This window comes from Bos taurus, chromosome 24 (assembly GCF_002263795.3).
Source record: "Bos taurus isolate L1 Dominette 01449 registration number 42190680 breed Hereford chromosome 24, ARS-UCD2.0, whole genome shotgun sequence".
Classification (NCBI taxonomy): domain Eukaryota; kingdom Metazoa; phylum Chordata; class Mammalia; order Artiodactyla; family Bovidae; genus Bos; species Bos taurus.
Genome location: NC_037351.1, coordinates 55,250,600 through 55,275,701, shown reverse-complemented (window position 1 = coordinate 55,275,701; position 25,102 = coordinate 55,250,600). Strand labels below are relative to the sequence as shown.

The following is a 25,102-nucleotide window of genomic DNA, read 5'->3' as shown; positions in this document are numbered from 1 at the left end:
TTTCCATAAAAAAAGAGGTAGGTTTTGAAAGGCATTATGTTTCACAACAGCTGAGACATTCATAAAATATTCATTCAAAAAAAGAAAGTAGAAAAACTCATTTTAGGGGAAAGTCTTAATGAATATATATCAGTCACCCTTCAGAAGTAGAAAATGTTACCATTGTTCCCAAATAAAAAACCATAAAAATGAAAATGGCAAGAACTATCAGGTCATCTTGGTTTTCACCCTGTCAACTCAAGATCTTGACTTTATTCCATTCCTCACCATGACTGGAAGCAGAGGTCAGTTTTGTTCTATTCTCAAGGATGACAGAGGATGAGATGGTTGGATGGGCTGACTGACTCAATGGACACGAGTCTGAGTAAACTCTGGGAATTGGTGATGGACAGGGAGGCCTGGCATGCTGCAGTCCATGGGGTCGCAAAGAGTCAGACACAACTGAGCGACTGAACTGAACTGAACTGAACAAGTCTTTGCACAAATGAATATGAAAATGAACCAAATTATTTTAAAAGACTGGGGTCCTCAACAAGTAATAATTTGCTCTGCTTATCAACCAAAGCATCTCAACATGTTTAAGGTCACTGGTTGCACAGTGGAGGCTGCCACTTTCATTCTCTTTCCCTTGAATAAGTTGGTCTGCTCTTCCTTCACTTTCTTTATCCTCTAGAACTTATAGAATAAGAAACAGTCAAAGGGGCGTGCCTGGTGGCTTAGTGGTAAAGAACCTGCCTGCCAATGCAGGAGATGCAAGAGACAAGAGTTCGATCCCTGGATCAGGAAGATCTCCTGGAGTAGGAAGTGGCAACCACTCCAGCATTCTTGCCTGGACAATTCCAGGGATAGAGAAACCTGGCAGTCCATGGGGTTGCAAAGAGTCGGACACAACTGAAGCTACTTAGCATGCGTGCACACAGTCAGAATAATATGACTCACAAATGTATATATCACAGCACTTCACATATTTGTAGGAACCACTGTCATAAGTAAAATAAGAATTTATTTATAATTTTTTTTAAAAAATTGTATGAATGCATGAATTTTAGAACTGTAGACATTGAGAGCAGGATGGGACCCTGGAAACCCACTCATCCAACTCCATCCTTTTATAAACATGGAAGCTGAGTCGCACAGCTACTTAATGGAATGTGTTCTCTGGGAATGAATCTACTGCATGGTGCTAATTACAGTAGGGTTTATGTAGCTCTCATAGAACTGTGATGAAGTCCTGTGATCACCAAGTTGCTATCTGTCTTCAATGGTATTAACTCCTCCATCCTGGAGTCCAGAGAGTGGAGTCCAGCAGGAAGGGCCAAAGACCTCTGCCCTAGACCTGTTCTCCCCACCAACTAGATGAGTGAGCTTGGGCAAGTCACTTACCAACTCTAGGCTTCAGTGTGCTTACCAAGAAGAAGGAAAGGACTGCTCAAGATGATCTCTGAGTTCCCTTTTCTCACTAACATTCTATGAGCCTGTAAACTATTACAAGAACTTCCTCGATCAAAGTGAAAGTGAAGTTGCTCAGTTGTGTCCGACTCTTTGCAACCCCGTGGACTGTAGCCCGCCAGGCTCCTCCGTCCATGGGATTCTCCAGGCAAAAATACTGGAGTGGGTTGCCATTTCCTTCTCCAGGGGATCTTCCCGACCCAGGGATTGAACCCAGGTCTCCCACATTGCACTCAGAGGTTTTGGTCAAAGCTTACAGAAAATTGGCTCCTGGGGTTTTAGCAGAAGCCAGGATTACACAGTCAGCCAATGGCAGTCTCACAGTTAGAACCTAATTCTCTGGACTCCTTGCCTGTCTATCTACTTTGGTCCCCTATAGTACACGTAATTCAGAGAAGGCAACGGCACCCACTCCAGGACTCTTGCCTGGAAAATCCTATGGACAGAGGAGCCTGGTAGGCTGCAGTCCATGGGGTCGCTGAGGGTCGGACACGACTGAGCGACTTCACTTTCACTTTTCACTTTCATGCACTGGAGAAGGAAATGGCAACCCGCTCCAGTGTTCTTGCCTGGAGAATCTCAGGGACGGGGGATCCTGGTGGGTTGCGGTCTGTGGGGTCGCACAGAGTTGGACACGACTGAAGCGACTTAGCAGCAGCAGCGGTATAGGTAATTATGTTACATATACTTCCATCTGTCCCTAGGAAGTGTGGAATCACAGATCAACACCACTATGGAAAAAAGTAGGAGACAATGATGAAGTCCACACTTGGTAACTTGAGGTCTTCTAGTTTGGGAGATATGTCCAAGTAGTGGCCATCATTGGTATTATTGTTGCTGTTATTGTCATTCTGGTCATTATTAATGACTTATATTTGAGGGATGCCTCAGATCACATTGCATGTATGATCTTAAGTCCACAGCTATACTCTGAAATATTTAGAGAGGTTGCTTTTTTTATAAAAAAGGATAAAAGAGGTTGCATTATTTTATATTTTATATAAATATTTTATATTTTATAAAAGAGGTTGCATTATTTTATAAGCATGGTGATTGATGCTCTAAGACTGTGCTCTCCAAAAAGTTAGCCCTTAGCCACATGTGGTTATTTAGATTTAAACAAATTAAAATAAAAATATAATTCTGTCTCTTGTTTTCATAGCCCCATTTCAAGTGCTTAACAGTCGTGTGTGGGTAGTGGCTACCACACTGGATATAACATATCTGGAGCATCTCCATTACTGCAGAATGTTCTATTGGAAAGCACAGCCCTAAGAAATTGCAACTCATCCATTCCACCTAGCTAGTACCTGGCAGAGCCTGAGCTTGGTCTTCTGACCTCAGGTCACATGGCCTCATCCCAGGGGTGCTTCTTCTCACCCCCTGGCCTACAGATAGTTCCTTTGCCCTTTAATTAGCTGTGTTCGTTAAAGAAATGCAAGCCAACTTTCAAAATCTCTTTAAGGGATTCACAGTGAGGGAGCACCATTCTCGTTTACAGAATGTACTGGGAACTCTGACTCAAGAGTTGAATCCAGCACACCCACTAGCAATCTAAAAATTAAGTGTTTGTTGCTCTGTGCCTTCTAAACACCAAAGAATTTTTAACTTGTATCAGTGTCAGGGCCTCTACATTTCAAACACCAATTCTGAATCTTGAGTCCATCAAAAAGAGGCAAGAGCAAAACTGGAATTCCACCACTTGGAAACGATAGCCAGAGTAATTTTACTCACATTTATCATCCATGTTTTCTTAAAAAAAGAAACAAATATCAATAAATAGATGTACTAAAGGAGCAAGCTGAACATGATCATACTTTTGCCTGTACTGAATTTTACGCAGTTATGAGACTTGCTATTATCCACTTGGGCATCTGTACACAAACAGTTCAAAACTGGGAGCATATATTAAAGCACCACCAAAAGGGCAACAAAGCTTAGGGAATTTTTTTGCAACCCATTTTGAAAAACCAAAGGTATATCCTAACATGGAAACAGCATGACATCTGGAAAATGTGAGTTCTGAGGCCCTATGAGGTCTTGAGCAGACTCTTCTTTGACTATTTCCTAATTGTGTGGCCTCTAGTGAATCCCTTAGCCCCTGTGGGGCTCAGTTTTCTCAACTGGAAAATGGAATCAAAATTACCAACCTCACAGGGTTCCCTTGAGGACCGAAGATGACGCACACGTGTAGTACTGAGCCCAGTGACTGGTGACAGACAGGAGGTATTGTTATTACTATTAGGACTTTCAAGGGGAAAGGACTCACACACCACATGGTATAGTCACTCCCATTATTGCTTTGGTTGAAAAAACTCAAGCCATTAGTAAGTGAAATTTGTTCACCTAAAAAAATTACCAATCTAAATTGTTACCTAATTGCTAGTCTCCATCCCATCTCACCTGAACTGTATTTATTTATAATAAACTTCTCATTGAGTAGTTAACAAAACATTGGATCCAGAACAGCTTGTTTTTAGATATCAATTACATGCATGTATGTTTATATATTTTACCCTGGGGAGAAAACACAAACACTCATCTTGTACCTATGTTTTAGAAGAACAAGTTCTATCGTAACTTCTAAATTCATTATTAGCAAAGGTTGTATTTAAGATTCCTGTGTCTACTGCTTAATAACCCCCAAATTAGTCTCGATGGAATTAGCTGTAATTAAGGACATTGTGAAATATGGTGGGGCAAACAGAATTACACTGTATTACTTTATTAATAATATTCTTTAACTACACTGTAAATTGCTATTAGGCCTACATATTACTGCCTGGATATGGAAATAGTCTTTTGCTATGCTAATCTAACACAATTTTCTTTTAAATGTAAACAAATTATAGTCTATTAATATGCTGTTCTACTTGCATAGTTAATTATTGTAACAGTAAGGAATAAAATTGTTCTGCTTTCTCTGTTTCTGATGGAAAAAGGGCTACATAAATAGTTTAATAGGGAACTAATTATGCAAAAAATTTAGATGCCTAAAATGTGTTTGTAATTACATTAAAATGGTCTTCTGTTCAAATATTGGAAAGCCTGCTAATTGGAGGCTAGCTGAAAATTTAAATATTGTGAATCAATGATTTTAATACAGTACATGTTTGGTTGTGTTTCTGTTCATATTTGTCTTGAAAATGAAGTGAATATTTAACAGTGTTTAATAAGAGGGGGTCCAAGTTTCATACCAATGAAGTTAGTCTCCTGAAGACTGGAATTTTAAACGTGTATTTTACAGAATTCTCTTTAAGGGGTATGGGCAACTTTAGGCTCAATAACAACAAAAGTATCCTCCAATACTGCTTGGAGGATAAGTTGATATGAAAAGAAAATGTGATGTAGACCAACCAAATCAAAGAGTTCAAGAAAATGCCCCACAACACGCAAACCCGAGTCGATACCGTTGTAAATTACTAAATTGTTTTAGATAAATAAACACATGTAGCACATCGCCTGCCTACTCTCCAAGGATTCCCAAGTGCATCACCTTATCCAGCTGTAATTAAGGAGTGTTAAAGACACACAGCCATGTTCTAAATGATTTTTTTTTTTGTGGCAGCCGAGCTTTTATTTTGATGTGAGATGGAGGATCTAAATCTGAGAAAAATGCAATGCTAAAATAAGCCCACTCTTTTGGAGAGAATTTCAACAACCTGTCCTGAATTTTAAACTATTTTGGAAAAAAAAGAAGGGCAAACTGTTCATTATAATTTTTACGACAATACAAATGAGAGTACTGCATATGCAACCAGGATTAATTGCACAGATAATTGGGAGCCCAGAAATAACTTTATAATTTAAAATTTTTGCTTACTTAACAGAGCTGTTGTGGGGATCAAGAGATAGAATGTACTTGAAAGCATGTTGAAGACTATAAAGCCCACAAGGAAGGTAGCAAGACAGTCACCATGGTTATTAGTAATAATGAAGAAGATGAAATACAATTTGTCCCATAATGTAATCCCCTCTGGATAGCTCCTTCCATACAAAGTTCTCTAGCTAGCAAACTTCTCTAGCTGCCTTGTGGTACAAGGCAATGGTTAAGCTTGAGCTCTGGAAGTAACAGACCAAAGCTGTGACCTCTGGATCTATCTTTTAGGGCCCAAAGGACTGACAGATTGCAGGACGACCTGTTTTCATCTCTATCTAGTACCAGGAACAGTCACAAACTGTCAGTTGACTCATTTCTCATAACACTGCCACATTCTTTGACCAAAAGGAATTTTTTGCTGATTTTGAAAAAGAAAGAAAAAAGTCTCCAACATTAGATTCAAATGTGAACCCTCTCAAGGATACTCACCAACCACTGGGCAAAGCCAACACCATACATGGTCAAGACTTTCCGCCCTGTTAGCAGTTCAGACCTACTACCTCTGTGTGCTCTCTGCTTTACTCAGCCTAGGGGATCCCTTGTTGTTAAGTCATGTCTGATTCTTTGTGACCCTATGAACTGCAGCATGCCAGGCTTCCCTGTCCTTCACTATCTCCCTAAGTTTGCTCAAACTCATGTACATTGCCATCCAACCATCTCATCCTCTGTCACCCCCTTCTACCCTCGCACTCAATCTTTCCCAGCTTCAGGGTCTTTTCCAATGAGTTGACTCTTCGTGTCAATTGGTCAAGGGATTGGAGCTTCAACTTCAGCAGCAGTCTTTCCAAAGAATATTTAGGGTTGTTCCTTTAGAATTGACTGGTTTGATCTCCTTGCAGTCCAAGGGACTCTCAAGAGTCTTCTCCAGCACTACAGCTTCTGAAAGCATCAGTTCTTCGGTGCTTAGCCTTCTTTAGGGTCCAGCTCTCACATCCATACATGACTACTGGAAAAAACAAAGCTTTGTCTATACGGACCTTTGTTGGCAAAGTGATGTCTCTGCTTTTTAATATGATGTCTAGGTTTGTCATGGCTTTTCTTCCAAGGAGCAAGCGTCTTTTAATTTCATGGCTGCAGTCACTACCCACAGTGATTTTGGAGCCCAAGAATATGAAATCTAACAGTTTCTTTTTCCCCATCCATTTGCCATGAATAGGGCTGGATGCCATGACCGTAGTTTTTTGAATGTTGGGTTTTAAGCCTGCTTTTTCACTCTCCTCTTTCACCTTCATCAAGAGGCTCTTCATTCAGTTCCTCTTCACTTTCTGCCATAAGGGTGGTGTCATTTGCATATCTGAGGTAATCGATGTTTCTCCTGGCAATCTTGATTCCAGCTTGTGAGTCATCCAGCTCAGCATTTCATATGATGTACTCTGCTACTGTTGCTGCTAAGTCGCTTCAGTCATGTCTGACTCTGTGCGACCCCATAGAAGGCAGCCCACCAGGCTCCCTCATCCCTGGGATTCTCCAGGCAAGAACACTGGAGTGGCTTGCCATTTCCTTCTCCAATGCATGAAAGTGAAAAGTGAGAGTGAAGTCACTCAGTCATGTCCAACTCCTAGTGACCCCATGGACTGCAGCCTAGCAGGCTCCTCCGTCCATGGGATTTTCCAGGCAAGAGTACTGGAGTGGGGTGCCATCGCCTTCTCCGATGATGTACTCTGTATATACATTAAATGAGCAGGGTGACAGTATACATCCTTGACATACTCCTTTCCCAGTTTTGAACTAGTCCATTGCTCCATGTACAGTTATAACTGTTGCTTCCTGTCCCGCATACAGATTTCTTAGGAGGCAGGTAAGGTGGTCTGGTATTCCCATCTCTGTAAGAATAAGCCACGGTTTGCTGTGATCCACACAGTGAAAGGTTTTAGTGTAGTCAATAAAGCAGAAGTAGACTTCTTTTTGAAATTCCCTTGCTTTTTCTATGATCCAGCATATGCTGGCAATTTGATATCTGGTTCTTCTGCCTTTTCTAAGTCCAGCTTGTACATCTGGAATTTTTTGGTTCACATACTGTTGAATCCTAGTTTGAAGGATTTTGAACATAATCATGCTAGCATGTAAAATGAGTGCAACTGTACAATAATTTGATCATTCTTTGGCATTGCCTTTCTTTGGATTGGAATGCAAACTGATCTTTTCCAGTCCTGTGGCCACTGCTGAGTTTTCCAAATTTGTTGGCATATGGAGTGCAGCACTTTAACAGCATCATTTTTAGGATTTGAAATAGCTTAACTGCAATTCCATCACCTCCACTAGTTTTGTTCATAGTGGTGCTTCCTTAAACCCACTTGACTTCGCATTCCAGGATATCTGGCTCTAGGTGAGTGACCACATCATCGTGGTTAACTGGGTCATTAAGAGATTTTTTTGTACAGTTCTTCTGTGTATTCTTGCCATCTCTTCTTAATCTCTTCTGCTTTTGTTAGGTCCTTGCTGTTTTTGTCCTTTATTGTGCCCATCTTTTCATGAATGTTCCCCTCATATCTCCATTTTCTTAAAGAGATCGCTAGTCTTTCCTATTCTATTGTTTTCCTCTATTTCTTTGCACTGTTCACTTAGGCTGTCTTATCTCTCCTTGTGGTTCTCTGGAACTCTGCATCCAGTTTGGTGTATCTCTCCCTTTCTCTCATTCCCCAAAATGCCACAACCCCACCCACATCCGGGCTGTTGTGCTTGCTGTCCTCCACGCCCGGAGTGCTCCCTCCTTCTCCTGCTAGTCTTCCTTTCAGGCTGAGCTCAGGTCTCTCTCTGCCTCTCCCAGCCTGTGGTGGGCGCTCCATGCTCAGGGACTGCTTCCTCCCACCAGCGTATGATGTCTGTGCCATCCTTTTGGCACTCGGTTTGTTGTTTCACTTTCTTAGTCTTATATGTATTTTACTCTAAGTGATAATCTGTCCTTCGAGTATTTTATCTATCTTTATGTTTCTAGTACAAAATTCAACCCACCTCATAAAAGGGTCTGTAGAGATCCTTGATCCCACATGAAGTTAGAAGCACATGGCGCTCAAGGAAGTTGTGGAAATGTTCTTAAGTCAGGCTAGCGAGTTCACCCAAAGCCATCCATTCAAATGGACAAAGCAAGCTGGAGAGTCCGAGCCTGCTGACCATTCTATTAGTCCACAGGCTAGACTGTTGTAGGTGTCTGAGAAGGCTTCTTGGGCTATGACAGAACAGGAGAGTTCATAGCAAAGATTTTGGTGAGGTGGTGCTTTGCCTAATTCCATTCTGCCATTATCCACCTCTGTGTATACACAGTACTAATACCGGAGCCAGGCATGAAACACAATTCTGAAAATTCTCAAATCTATCTCTTCTTCTTCTTCTTTTTTTTTTTTTTTGCCACACTGGGCATGAAGGATCTTAGTTCCCCCAAGGATCAAGCTCGTGCCCCCTGCAGTGGAAATTCAGAATCCTAACCACTCAACCACTAGGGAATTCCCTCTCCTGTCTCTTTTCAAAATAGAAACTTTAAAGATGTATGTTCTGTATTTCCTATTCTTTTAGAGTATTTCTTCCACCTCATGAAAGCCAGAGGACAATCACATGCTCTTCTGATAAGAATAATCATAAACCCATTCCACCTCCCACAGGGAGTTTAGCCATCAATATCTACCCTTTTAAAAATGCCACCAGGACTTTTACACCAGTGGAAAGTTATGTAGTGGTTGATGCAATCGTCAATTAATGTATTCTCTTTTTTCTTCCCACAATTATTAATGAGCAGTGAAATGCCAACATGGTGGAAACAGAAGGGAAAAGAAAGAACAGCAAAGACACTGATCGTTTAAAGGAGCAGCTCATGAATAATGGAGAGCTATGTGCATACAAATTGCCAGAAGAAATCATTTCTACTTTTCCATGATATTGTTCTTAGTCCTCTTTACTTTATTCAGAAAGGTTCTATTCCCCAGGCCAAGAGGGTATTTTTATCCCATACAAATACTCATGAGAATTTTTTTTAAATGGCTAAATTCTGGTAAGTGGAACAATCAGCCTAAATAGAATACTTTTTCTAAGTTAAAATTCTTATTACAGAGAGAAGACCACTGTCCCCCTATAGTCTTTAATTACCATCTGCTATGTTCCTGACTGCAGAATCCTGGAAGAACCTTGTCCAATGTGCTGTCACAGAGAGAACCCAAAGACATAGCCAATGGAAAGTAGGTCACTGGGAGAAGCTGAGCCTACTAATCTAATTTTTTGCAATTGAAATATATGGTGCTTTCTTGACCTTTTGCTATTTTTGCCACTGGTTATATTATTGTTGCTGTTGTTCAGTCACTCAGTCATGTCTGACTCTTTGTGATCCCATGACCTGCAGCACGCCAGGGTTTCTTGTCCTTCACTATCTCCCAGAGTTTGCTCCAACCCACATCCATTGAGTCAGTGATGCCATCCAATCATCTCATCCTCTCCTCCTCCTGCCCTCAATCTTTTCCAGCATTAAGGACTTTTCCATCAAGTGGCCAAAGTATTGGAGCTTCAGCTTCAGTTATCAGCCTTTCCAATGAGTATTCAGGGTTCATTTCCTTTCAGATTGACTAGTTTGTTCTCCCTGCAGTCCAAGGGACTCTCAAGAGTCTTCTCCAGCACCACAATTCAAAAGCATCAATTCTTTGGTGCTCAGACTTCTTTGTGGTCCAACTGTCTCATCTGTACATGACTACTGGAAACCATCGGTTTCACTATATGGACCTTTGTTGGCAAAGTAATATCTCTGCTTTTTAATATGCTGTCTTCATATTTGCTCTTGGCAAATTTACCACTTTGTGTTTTCTATGACAGACTGTATTATCTTGATCAGGAGAAAAGAAATTATTTTAAGGACAACAGCAGCTTCTTATATCAAACCTCCTTTTAACGTGTGTCTTATGGCTTGGGTAGGTGTATGAAGGAAAAACTGACTGACTTGCTTTGAGCATCCAAAGGCTGTGAAATGTAAACCAGTACAACCATTATATGGAGAAAGCAATGGCAACCCACTCCAGTACTCTTGCCTGGAAAATCCCATGGACGGAGGAGCCTGGTGGGCTACAGTCCATGGGGTCGCTAGGAGTCGGTCACGAATGAGAGACTTCACTTCCACTTTTCACTTTCATGCATTGGAGAAGGAAATGGCAACTCACTCCAGTGTTCTTGCCTGGAGAATCCCAGGGACAGGGGAGCCTGGTGGGCTGCTGTCTATGGGGTCGCACAGAGTCGGACATGACTGAATCGACTTAGTACAACCATTATAGAGAACAGTATGGATGCTCCTTAGAAAACTAAATATAGAGGTACTATATGATCCAGCAATCATATTCCTGAGCATATATCTGGAGAAAACCATAATTCAAAAAGATACACACACCCCAGTGTTCATTACAGAACCATCTACAATAGCCAAGATATACATGTGTGTGTTCGTGTATGCTAAGTCGCTTCAGTCATGTCCAGCTCTTTGCGACCCTGTGGACTGTAGCCCCCCAGGCTCCTCTGTCCATGGAGTTCTTCAAGCAAGAATACTGGAGTGGGTTGTCATGCCCTCCTACAGTGGATCTTCTTGACCCAGGGATTAAACTCCGATCTTCTGCATTTGCAGGCAGGTTCTTCACCACTAACGCCACCTGGGAAGCCCACAGCCAAAATATGCAAGCAAAGTCCATCGACAGAGGAATGGATGGAGAAGACGTGTACATACATACAATGGAATATTACTCAGCCATAGAAAGGATGAAATAACACCATTTTCCACAACATGGATGGACTTAAAGCTTATCATACTAAGTCAGTGAGACAAAGACAAATATCATATGATAACTCTTACATGTGGAATCTAATAAAAATGACACAAATGAATTTATTTATAAAACAGAAACAGAATCATAGCTCTCTACATCAAACTTATGGATACTAAAGGGGAAACATTGAGGGGAGTGGTATATTAGCAGATTGGGATTAACATATACACACTACTATACATATTAGGTTGGTGCAAAAGTAATTGCAGTTTGCATTGTTGAACTTTGCTATTTGATATTGGAATATATTCTTAAATAAATGTGGCTATGTTATACACCATGTTAATGCCAGTGGGAATTTTCTCTATGACTCATGGAGTCAAGTTGGTGCTCTATCCAGGCACATTGAAAGACCCAGTTGTTGCATATTGCAAAGACTTACTGTAAATACAGAAAGAGATGGAGAGATGCAACTCAAAAACAAATTCTGTACAAAGGCTTAAAATAAAGTTGGTAGTATTTACTAGAAAAGTATAAAGAAATTAATAATTACATGCTATTTAAAATACAATGTATGTTAAAGGGGCAAAAAAACCCAAATCATCTATGTCAGTTATTCACCTTATATGCTTTCTGTAACTTTATATTTCTCTTCGATTATGAAGTGAGGACATTGAAAAAAACAGAATTAATGCAAATGTCTTTTTCAACTCTTCATTTTCACAAACCTGAAGGTAATCTAAAGGATTTGTCCTGTGGTTTCTTTATCCTAGAAAATCTAATAGGATCTTAATAATTAGGGGCAAAAACACCACAGTATGAGAAAGCAACAGCACCTATATGAGAGGTGAGATGAAAGCTATGCCGAGTGGAGTCTAACTGTGGCTGATATTCAGCAAAACAAGGAGACACAAAAGAGTATCTATTGTACAATTTCATTTTCATAATATTTAAGAACAGACTGATTACATGGCATAGAAATCAAAATAATGGTTGTGTATGAATCCACAGGGCTCCCTGGTGGCTCAGCAGTAAAGAAACCACCTGCAATGCAGAAGACATGGGTCCAGTCCTTGGGTCAGGAAGATTCTCTGGAGGAGGAAATGGCAACCCACTCCAGTATTCTTACCTGGGAAATCCCATGGACAGAGGAGCCTGGCAGGGCTATGGTCCATGGGATCACAAAAGAGCTGCACACAGCTGACGAAACAACAACAAATCCACAAGGAAACTTTGGTGCTAACAGAAATGTTCTTTATCTTGATTTAGGAGATGATTATATAAAAACTTACTGAGGTGCATTTAACATTTCACTGTATGTAAATTATACCTCAATTGAGTACTGTGAAAAACTAAGTAAGGTATTATTCCTGGCCTCAGGGTATATATTCCTCAGAGTGACAATATTAAAATTTTAAAGAGCTCTATACTATTTCAAGAAAGAATTTATTGAGTGAGACTTAAGAGAATGAAAGAGAGGGGAGAGGGAAACTTATTTCTAGTGTGGTAAATGGCATGAGATGTGTTGGGAAGTTTTGATCAATTTTTAAGCTTAAGTAGCACACCCCAGGTGATCAAAGTAAGTCTGACTGAGGTAAGAGAACCAGGTAAAAGCCTTGAGTTTTTACGAAAATAGCACATATTTTGTAGCTGAATATTTCTATCAACGCACTTCCTGTCTATAGAATTTTGGAAATTCAATAGCCTTTCTTCATTTTGTATTTTATCTGTCCCTTTCAGTTCAAGCTGACATTATTTCTACTGGTATGAAATTATCAAGAACCTTGTGGGTCTCCTGTGTATGTCTTTCAATGAGACAAGAAGCTTCTCCACACAATAAACTGTGGAAAATCCTGAAAGAGATGGGAATACCAGACCACCTGACCTGCCTCTTGAGAAATTTGTATGTAGGTCAGGAAGCAACAGTTAGAACTGGACATGGAACAACAGACTGGTTCCAAATAGGAAAAGGAGTACATCAAGGCTGTATATTGTCACCCTGCTTATTTAACTTCTATGCAGAATAAATCATCAGAAACGCTGGGCTGGAAGAAGCACAAACTGGAATCAAGATTGCCGGGAGAAATATCAATAACCTCAGAGATGCAGATGACACCACCCTTATGGCAGAAAGTGAAGAGGAACTCAAAAGCCTCTTGATGAAAGTGAAAGAGGAGAGTGAAAAAGCTGGCTTAAAGCTCAACATTCAGAAAACGAAGATCATGGCATCTGGTCCCATCAGTTCATGGGAAATAGATGGGGAAACAGTGGAAACAGTGTCAGACTTTATTTTTGGGGGCTCCAAAATCACTGCAGATGGTGACTGCAGCCATGAAATTAAAAGACGCTTACTCCTTGGAAGGAAAGTTATGACCAACCTAGATAGCATATTCAAAAGCAGAGACATTACTTTGCCAACAAAGGTCTGTCTCATCTCTATTTTGGTTTCTACTGAGCTGCCTGAGGGAATCTAAAAATCACATATTTAATCTTTTCAAAGAGCCTTTTGTGACTGAATACTCTGACCTGATTTCAGCAAAAGGCGTTCCAGGCACTCTTCAGTTTTGTTGTTGTTGTTGTTGTTGTTGTTGTTGTTGTTGTTGTTGTTGTTTTCCCTTAGTGCAGTTTCCTGACAGTGAATCTAATATTAGGACCTTTTGCAATCTGGGCAGGCAGAACATTTCTCAAGTCATCAGGTCATGGTTGCATTTTATTGGTTTTCCCTCAATTTATCTCTTTCCTCTCACATTTTACTATCAGCAGCAAGAAGAAACCAGACTGAACCTTCAACACTTTGCTTGGAGATCTCAGCTAAATATCTCGGTTAATCATTTACAAGTTCTGCTTCCCACATAATGGCAGGACACATTTCTCCTAAGCTTTCTGCCACTATTTAACAAGAATTTCCTTCCTCCAGTTTTCAATAACATGCTCCTTATTTCCTACTGAGCCCTCACCAACAATGTCTATAAAGTCCATAATTCTACCAACAGTCTGTTCATGACAATTTACATGTTCTCTAAGGTGATATATGCTTTCTCTACTATACTTCTCACTTTTTGAGCCCTCAATAGCAGCGTCATTAACATCCATATACTTCTTTATCACGCTTCTCAAAATTCATTCAACCTCTGCCCATTGCCCAATTCCAAAGCCACTTTCATATTTTAAGTATTCAATATGTCAGCATGTCACTTTCAGGTAGGTACTACAATCTGTATTAGTACTCTGAGGCTGCTACCACAATATCTAACTTGGTTTTTCAAAAAATATGGTATTAATAATGACATTAATATCCTACATGATATAAAATCTCTTATGATATACTTGAGAGCCATATGTGCCTGTCCTTCATTATTATGTCAATAGAACTATTTTATATTTTAATATCCAAATTTCCAATTATCTTTCACCCAGGTTAGACACAGCAGAACTCACAAAGCTAAAAACTATGATTTAGGTTGATCTCTTAGTAATAATTTTTAGTAGTAAATACTTCGTAAAATAATATACAAATATTGAAAACAGGTTATGTACCTTAAGGGATTCCATGACAATTAAGAATAGGATTGTTTAAGACACCGATTTAAAAAAATTGAGGAAGACACACATAAATGGAAAGATATCCTGTGTTGTAGAGTGGAAGAATTAATATTTTTTAAATGTCCATATAACTCAAAGCCATGCACAGATTCAATGTAAACCCTGTCAAAATGCCAATGGCATACTTTATAGAAATATAAAACATAATGCCAATATTCATATGGAACAAGGGACCCTAAATAGGAAAAGCAATCTGGAGAAAAAAGAACAAAACTGGAGGAATCACACTTCCTAATTGCACACTGTGGTTACCAAGCTATAATAATCAAAATGGTATGGTACTGGCATAAAAACAGACACATAGACCAGTGAAACATTATCAAAAGCCCACAAATAAACTCATGCATATACCATCAGCTAATTGACATTCGAACCAAGGACACTTAATGGGAAAAGCATAGTCCATCCAATTAATGGTCTGAGGAAAGCTGATATTCACATGCAAAAGAATGAAATTGGATCCATGGATCCCTGTCTTACATTACTCATTAAAAAAATTAACTCAAAATGAATTAAAGGTGTGAATTTAAGATAGAAACCATAAAACTTCTGAAAGAAAACATAGGGAAAAACTTCTTAAATGGCCCTTGGCAATTATTAAATGATACCAAAATCACAAACAACAAAAGAAAAAATCAGTAAGTGGGACTACATCAAACTGAAAAGCTTCTGTACAGCAAAGAAATCATCAGTGAAATGAAAAGGCAAGCTGTGGAATGGAAGAAAGTATCTGCATAGCATACTTTCGATAGTGTGTTAATATTAAAACTATGTAAGGAATACATATAACTCAATAGCAAAAACAGCAAATAATCAAGAAAATGGGCAGAGAGCCCGAATGGACATTTTTCAAAAAAAAAAAAACCACACACACAGTAAACAAGTACAGAAAAAAAAGTGTTCAAACCACTAATCCTCAGGGAAATGCAAATAAAATACTACACTGAGCTATCACCTCACAGCTGCGAGGATGGCTATTATCAAAAAGACAAGAAAAAACAGGTGTTGGTGAGGCTGTGGAGAAAAGGGAATCCTTGTGCACTCTTGGTAGGAATGTAAATTGTTACTGCCATTAGGAAGATTCTTAAAAACGTTGAAAAATAGAACTATCCTCTGATTGAGCAATCCCACTTCCAAGCATTCACCTGACGGAAGTGAAATCACTGACTTAAAGAGACACCAGTACTTTCACACGCACTGCAGCATTATTCACAACCGCAGTGACATGGAACCAAAGAAACAACATAAGTCTCCAGGCACAGATGATGAACGGATAAAGAACATGCAAGACAGATACATACATACAAATACACATGCACATGTTCATGCAATGGAATACTATTCAGCCATCAAAAGAAGCAACTCCTACCATTTGCAACAACGCAGATGAAACAAGGACATTATGCTAAGTGAACTAAGACAGGGAAAGACAAATACTGCATGATCCCATCTATATGAGGAATCTAAAAAGACTGAACTCACAGAAACAGCATATTTCTGCTGTTCGTTGACAGGAGAAATAAGGAGATGGTGTTCAAAGGGTACGAATTTTCATTTATAAGATAAATAAGTTCTGAGGATCTAGTGGACAGCATTGTTCTATGGTTAACAATGCTTTATTGTATACTTGAAAGTTGCTAAGAGAATAAATCTTGAATGTTCTCACCAAAAAAAGGTAACTGTGAAGTGGCAGATGTATTAGCCAAGCTTATGGTGCTAATCATTTTGCAATATAGACATGTATCAACTCATCACCTGGTACACTTTCAACCTACAGTATTATAGGTCCATTTTATGTCAATAAAGCTGGAGGGCGTGGTGAAGGACAGAGGTGTTTAAATTTTTCTGCCAAGTCATGTCGGTTTGTCTGACAGATGTCCTTAGTCATGTCTACTTTGAACAATATTTATATTCAGAATATGAATAATATTACAATCCACTCCTATAGTCTCACTTAGTTATATTTACCTAGAGACTGATGACAATAAATATCGAGACATCTTTAATTCATTTTTCCTTTCCAGGTAGCCAGCATGATATAACTCAGTAAATTTCACTGGAGTGAATTTTCACATAAAGAAACAGCCTCTATGCAGTTCAGTCATTGAAATACGGCAGTTGAGATGCTTCATGTATGTTAATTTTGAATATACTTAACCTATTTCCTAGATCATTTTCTGCATTGGTTATCTGTGTTGTTTCATTTGAATTATAAAATTAATGAGTGCTAGATTGCATTTTCTTTGTTTTGTTGGAACAGAAGTTAACTGTCACAGATGTAATGGGAGCTTAATATTAATGATTAAGATCATCTTGATCATAACTTCCACATCACAAAAATTGCTTCAAGAGATCAACGCAGTAATTATTGATTAGGGCTGTTCTAATCTACAAAACAGGGCTTCCCTGGTAGCTCAGCGGTAAAGAATCCACCGGCCAGTGCGGGAGATGTGGGTTCCATCCCTGGATCAGGAAGATCCTCTGAAGAAGGAAATGGCAACCCACTGCAGTAGTCTTGCCAAGAAATCCTATGGACAGAGGAACCTGCTGGGCTGCAGTCAACGGGATCTCAAGGAGTCAGACATGACTGAGTGACTCAACAACAACCTATAAAACACTCAGAAAGAAAACTGTTGGGATTTTTTTTCTTCCTTTCTTCCTTCATTCTCTCCTTCTCTTCTTTCCTCTTTCCTTCCTACCTGCCTAGCATTTTCTTCCTTTTCTTTTCTTTTCTTTTTTATTGCTTAGAAGCATGAATATAAGCTCCAAAATAGTTAAAAGTAAGACCTTGTATAGCTAAGCACTTGGTATCTAAAACTAAGAGTTAGAAGTCCATAACCAAAAAGAGCCTCTTGTGAAATGATCTTTACCAGGGTTAGAATCTGCTGGGAGTTACAGTCTGCATGCAGAGACCAGGAAGACACTTATCTGACATTCATTTCTTGTGAATTCCCTAAATTAAAGAACATCCCTCTAAATATTAGATGAGATAAATTTTCACCATAGACATTACCGATTTGATGGAGAAAAAGAGAGGAATAAAGAACCAAAGGGTAATTTTATATGGAGTAGGGTCTGTGTGTACAGATTCGGTATGGAGCAGGGTCTTTGGGACAGATTTTGTGAACACCTATCGGCAGTAAGGGACCAGCACGAGGGCGCAGCTCGTGAAGGAGGAGCACGTAGTGACCGAAAAGTGAAGAAAAATAACAGGACAATAACAAGAAAATGAGGACATCTTGGAATCTAAGATGTCATGGCTAAAACACTACACAGGGCACTAATTGTCTTTCCATTTCTTCATATACAAAGGATTTTAAAATACAAATGTAAATACTTAACCTTATTAGAAAATAGAAGGATAAAAATGTTTCTGAAGTAACTGGGCAGTCTGAATGCAAAACCTTAAAAAAGTACCTTCATTTTGATGCAGAAATGCAAATGCTAAGTTTTTCTCCTGGGGAAATAATCGAACAAATATGCCAAAGATCTGTACATGTACTAAAACTAATGTTGCACCATTATTTATAATCTTGAAAAATATTAAGTGACCTAAATGTTTGTCGACAGAGAATTAACTGAATAAATAAACACTAAACAGTGAAATCCTCATAACTGCTAAAAATGATTATAAAGTTCTTTATTTGTTGACCTGGAAAAAATTTTCCATGATAATTTGAGTCAAAAAAATTACATACAGCATATTCACAATGCTGTGTGTAAACTATGGTTCCCTTTTTTGTTGTTGTTAAAAATTTACATATGTATAGAAAACAAAATTCTCACCTGTGTGTGATTATCACTAAAGTAGGATTATGGCTAATTTTTATTTTGTTTTTTTGTATGCCTTTTCTCCATAAACAGGAAAATAGACAACAAGGTCAATATTAATCATTGGAATTAAATACATAAAACTTATGAGTGGCTTAACTGCATGCCCTGAGCATGGCAGTTCCCAACTAACTTTGAATTTTTTGTTTGTCTGACTGACTGACTGACTGACTGACTGATTCAAGCGTGTCACTAGTGGGAAGCAGGCCAAAAGCTTAAGGAATTACAGAGGGAGACTGATGTGGTTAAATGCTAACGTTGATTCGATTTTGGTGGCAGCTGCAGAATGGTTCCTATTTGCTTCCTTTAATTGCTAGGAGGGTATTTAAGTTGTCAAGCTCTAAGTGGCTGCCCTCAACAGGCCTCAATTTATCTAGCACTTTCTTCTTACATCTCCTTGGAGACCTGTGATAATCCTATGACTCTAGGGATTGTCATTCCCTTTTTAGATAAGGAAACTGAAGCACAGAAGAGTGAATGACCCAGTAAGAGGCCTGCACACTACTTAGAGAAATGCTAACGGCTGTAACAAACAAAGACCAAAGTTTCAGCAACTTAATACAATAAATCTTACTTTTTCATTATCTTGAGGCCCCGAAAAGGTGTTCTGGCAGATGGGGCGTCCCTCATGTGGTGATTCAGAGACCCAGCCTCCTTGCACCTGCCTCCGTTAGTCTTCAAAGCTTCTGCAACCTGTAAGGGGAAGGGGAAAGAGCAAGGAAAATAAGTATTCATGCTTATTTTACTTATTTAAAAGTATTGAGCCCTTTGGTTCCAAAATGATACACATAACTTGTACTGATATCTTCTGGGCTGAACAAGTGACATGAATCCCACCAGGACACAAGACGATGGTGCTGAGAAATAATCCTTGCCTGGGCTGATGCTTTTTAGTGCAATGCTATGCTACCTTGGAAGAAAAGCTACAACAAACCTAGACAGTGTATTAAAAAGCAAAGACATCGCTTTGTTGGCAAACAAAGGTCCATATAGTCAAACCTATGGTTTTTCTACTGGTCATGTACAGATGTGAGAGTTGGACCATAAAGAAGGCTGAGTGCCAAAGAATTGATGCTTTCAAACTGTGGTACTGGAGAAGACTCTTGAGAGTCCCTTGGAGAACAGAAGATCAAACCAGTCCATCTGAAAGGAAATCAACCCTGAATATTCACTGGAAGGACTGATGCTGAAGCTGAAGCTCCAATACTTTAGCCACCTGATGCAAAGAGCTGACTTATTGGAAAAGACCCTGATGCTGGGAAAGATTGAGGGCAGGAGGAGAAGGGGGTGACAGAGGATGAGATGATTGGATGGCATCATCCATTCAATGGACATGAGTTTGAGCAAGCTCTGGGAAATAGTGAAGGATAGGGAAGCTTGGCGTGCTGCAGTCCAACGGGGCACAAAGAGTTAGATGTGACTGAACAACAACAAAATGCCACTAAAGACAAAGACAATGCTGTAAAGCAGTAAGTAGAGTCTCCAGGACTCAGAATAGATACACGACCAAACCCAGTGTTTTTGCTACCACAACACGCTAACCCTGCTTCTGGAATTAGTTCAGCCTGCCTCATGGCTTTCGAGTGAGTTAGAGCCTGAATCTAACATGGGACATACTGGAGAGAGAGGACCGCCATCCGTGGGAAGAATGCTTGAACAGACCATGAGAAGGTCCAGGCTTAAGCCCTGCCTCTGCTGTATCTGACTGAAGAGGCCTGAATACATCTTGAAATTTCTCTCTTTTTTTTTTATCTTAGAGACACTATATTTCCAGATCTTTCCTACTTAAGCTTCTGGATTCTTCCATTAATTTTCCCTAAGATGCTCAAACATTCTGATAATGTTATTAGACTCTATGAGAGGACTTTAACAGTAAGGAGTAGCTAACAAAACCATACACCATTGACATATTTCATGCAACAGTTTAAAAAAGAAAAGAAACATTAGTAGCCTTGGGAATCCTGGCTTGGGTAACTGCTCAGTTTCCGTTAGGCTATTGAAAATATTGGGGTAAATTTGTCTATGCCTATTAACTACCTCTCTGGACCAGCTGAGAGCCACAGATCTCCATGGCTTCCCAAAGCCACATATCATCTGACAAAAAATCTTTTGTTTCTATAATCTTAACAAGAGAATTCCAGTCACACACACCCCTCCCCATAAAGAATGTATGCCTGAGATACTGCTGTCCTCCTTCTCCACTTGTCTGAATCCAGAAGTGTATATTGAGCTGAAAGTGGTTGGAAGTGATGGACAGGGAGAGAATATTGAAAAGCTCACTCAGGAAGGGAAATAACAACTCTATCAGAAACCTTGTTGTCTGTCACAGTGTTTGAACTAGTTAACTAGTGAAAATATAATGTTTTCTTCATCTGTCATAAATCCATAATCATCACTCCATCTTCAAAATTTCAGACTCATCCCCTCTTCATTTTCTCCATGCAATATATCAGAGAGAAAAACAGGAGCATTAACTAAAGGACTCCATGTATCCCTTCCCTCTACTAGCTCTGTCAAATCCTAACATTTTGGCAACATGTACTTCTGATTTTTAAGAGATATGATTATAATAAATAATCTTTAATGCATCGATAATGTGTCTCTATTCCACTTTCCTATTTCCTTCCCCTGAGAGACTACTAAAATGAATCGACATAGCTCCTAATCTAGTGTTTACCATTTTCATGCATAAATGTTAATAATAAAGAGTTTTTCTGTGCATGATGCAAAACTTTACATAAATGGTATCATATTGTATATATTATCCTATATTTATTTCATTTGCTGTTTAAAATACTTTTAAAATTTAATTATTAAATATACATTCATTGTAAGAGCTACAAAGCCTTCTTTTGCATAAATACACCAAATGTTAAAACCCATTTTCCCTGTGGCAGATTGTGACATACCACATTAACATTCTGATACATGTTTCCTTGTGCACAAGTATGAGAGTTTCTGTGATACACAAATGCTGAAATGGGTCAGACTCAGCCATCTCTTCAACTTTACTGTGCTGTGCTGTATTGCACTTACTTACTCAGTCATGTCTGATTCTTTGCAACCCCATGGACTGTAGCCCACCAGACTCCTCTGTCCATGGCATTCTCCAGGCAAGAATACTGGAGTGGGTTGCCATGCTCTCCTCCAGGGGATCTTCCCAATCCAGGGATTGAACCCAGGTCTCCCGCATTGTAGGCATATTCTTTACCACTGAGTCATAAGGGAAGCCCAAGAATACTGGAGTGGGTAACCTATCCCTTCTCCAGGGGATCTTTCCAGCCCAGGAATCAAACCGGGGTCTCCTGCCTTGCAGGCAGATTCTTGTGACAAATTTCTTTCAAAGGTGGCTGTGATACATTCTGAAAATTCTTGTTACTTCACTTAGTTGCTAAAATCATTTTTAATGATCCAACTGGTTTAAAATTTTATATCAACAGTCCCTGTGATCATGTAAACATGAATATATTGGCCATTTGGATACTTATTTTTGAATTGATTGTTCACTTCTTTTGCCTGTTTTTATATTAGATTTTTTCTCAATGATTTGTAAGGACTTGTACTTCCTGTCTAGTAGTCTCCTATTAGTTACTGGCTGTAAATATATTCTTCCAGTGTTTGGTTGTTTGGTTTTTGTTGTTGGTGGTGGTGTTTAACATTCCTTTGTTTTTTTTGTTTATAATAATCTGAAATTTTAGTGCAGTGATAGTCATAAATCTTTTCCCTTATGATTGCTACTTTTTGCATCTTATTTAAAGAAGATATCTTCACCAATCAAGATTATTTTTTTTTCTTCTGAAAGTATTGTTTTTGCAGTAACATTTAGATGCTTTATATCCCTGGAATTTGGGAAACCAACTCTTCCAGCTTCATTTGTTGAGCTAAAACAGCTTATTCCACTACTTCATTATTTTTAAGAATTACACTAATTTTTCTTGACTTTATGTTTTAGTAATAGTTTTCAAATTATACAATAACTATTTTTATTGAAATAGCATTAATTTCACAGTTTAGCCATGGAAATAATTAACATCTTTACAATTTTAAAGTTTTTCACCCAAAATATCGGCTTACCTCTTTATTCTGACATTCATTCTTTTTTACTTTAATAAGGCACTCCACAAGAAATCTAGCTCATTTTTATTAAATTAACTTCTATGCACCTTACTGTATCTTTTTACTACTTGAAACATCTTAATTATATTTTAACTGGTTATTTCTTTGAAGAGAAACAGTATTCAGTCTTCGCATATGGACGTCTCTGAATCATCAGCCTTTCTAAATTCTTCTATTAATTCTAATAACTGTTCTACAGAGATTCTCAATTTTTCCATATAGAACCATTTTGTCTCTTTCTGAGCGTTTAGTCACTCAATTGTGTTCCACTCTTTGCGAGCCTTTGAATGATAGCCCACCAGGCTCTTCTGTCCAAGGAATTTCTCGGGTAACAATACTGGAGTGAGTTGCTATTCTTCTCCTCCAGGGAATCTTCCCACCCCAGGAATCAAACCCAAGTCTTCCATGTCTCCCACACTGCAGGCAGATTCTTTACCTGCTGAGGCATTGGGTACATTTGTTTTTGCTTTTCTTGTTACTCTGGTAAGGCTGCAGGTAAAATACTGAAGAGTATTAATAATAGGAATCCATTCTTGTCTTTTTTCTGACCAAAATGGATTCTCATTAATGATTCACAGATACCTGATGTTTTTTCAAAGTTTCTCAAATTTATTTTTTCAGGTTTGAAAATTTTACTTCTATTTCTAATGTACTGTGAGTTTTGTATTTTGTTCTTATTTTTTAATTATAAATGAACATAGAGTTTCACCACTTTTATCTACCTCTATTAAGATAACTACACTCTTTTTTAAATTAAGATGTACAAGCTGGGTTTCAAAGAGGCAGAGGAACCAGAGACCAAACTGCCCACATTAGCTGGATTATGGAGAAAGCAGCAGAGTTCCAGAAAAAAATCTACTTCTGCTTCATCGACTACGAGAAAGCCTTTGATTGTGTGGATCACAACAAACTGTGGAAAATTCTAAAAGAGACAAGAGTACCAGACCACCTGATTCGTCTCCTGAGAAACCTGTATGCAGGTTCAAGAAGCAACAGTTAGAACCAGACATGGAACAACTGGTTCAAAATTGGGAAAGGAGTACAATAAGTCTGTATATTGTCACCCTGCTTATTTAACTTATATGCAGAGTACATCATGTGAAATGCCAGGCTGGATGAATCCCAAGCTGGAATCAAGATTGCTGGGAGAAATAACAACCTCAGATATGCAGATGATATCACTCTAATGGCAGAAAATGAAGAGAAACTAAAGAGCCTCTTGATGAAGGTGAAAGAGGAAAATGAAAGAGCTGGCTAGAAACTCAACATTACAAAAGTAAGATTGGGGCATCCAGCCCCATCATTTCATGACCAACAGAAGCGGAAAAAATGGAAACAATGATAGATTTATTTTCTTGGGCTCCAAATCACTACATATGGTGACTTTAGCCATGAAATTAAAAGATACTTGCTCCTTGGAAGGAAAGCTATGACAAACCTAGACATCATTAAAAAGCAGAGACATTACTTTGTCGACAAAAGTCCATATAGTCAAAGCTGTGGTTTTCCCAGTCCTGGAGAAGGGAATGGCAACCCACTCGAGTATTCTTGCCTGGAGAATCCCATGGATAGAGGAGCCTGATGGGCTACAGTCCAGGAGGTTGCAAAACACTGGACAGGACTGAGCGACCAAGCAGCGTGGTGTTTGCAGCAGCCAGGCACAGGTGTGAGAGCTGGTCCATGAAGAAAGCTGAGCACCAGTAGACACTTTCAACCTGTGGTGCTGGAGAAAACTCTTGAGAGTTCCTTGGAATGTAAGGACATCAAACCAGTCAACCCTGGATATTAACTGGACGGACTAATGCTGAAGCTGAGGCTCCTATACATTGGCCACATGATGCAAAGAGCTGACTTATTGGAAAAGACCCTGATGCTGGGAAAGACTGAAGAAGGCAAAAGGAGAAGGGAGCAGCAGAGGATGAGATGATTAGATAGCATCACGGAGTCAATGGACATGAATTTGAGCAAACTCTGGGAGATAGTGGAGGACAGAAAAGTCTGCTGTGCTACCGTCCATGGGGGTTGCAAAGAGTCAGACACGACTTAGTGACTGAACCACAACAAATTATTGATATAAAATATTGTATTGGAGTTAGGTTTACAACAAAGGATTTAATGTCAAAAATATGTAAACAACTCAGTAGAAAAAAATGAATTTAAAAGAAAAAAACTGGGCAGAGGACTTGGATAGACATTTTTCTAAAGAAGATACATACACAGATAATAGATACATGAAAAAAGTGCTCAGTATCACTAATTACCAGGCAAATGCAATTCACATCACAAGTGAAATATCACTCCACACCTGTTAGAATGGCTATTATCAAATGCTGATGTATGGCAAAACCAGTACAATATTGTAAAGTAAAAAAAATAATAATAATAAAAAAATAAAATAAAAAGAAATAACAAGGGTTGGAGAGGCTATCGATAAAAGCAAACTCTTGTGTACTATTGGTAGGAATGTAAATTGGTATAACCACAATGGAAAATAACA

The 25,102-nt window shown here is 38.9% G+C and overlaps 1 long non-coding RNA gene across 1 annotated transcript in view; it reads right to left on the bottom strand.

The window, feature by feature from the left end:
* The window catches only part of LOC132343741 (uncharacterized), a 59,057-nt gene extending 39,880 nt beyond the window's left edge, over window positions 1-19,177 (bottom strand). Inside the window, exon 1 of the long non-coding RNA XR_009492671.1 lies at window positions 19,064-19,177. This is a non-coding gene — a long non-coding RNA (uncharacterized lncRNA). The remainder of the gene's footprint in view (window positions 1-19,063) is intronic.
* Window positions 19,178-25,102: the final 5,925 nt, after the last annotated feature.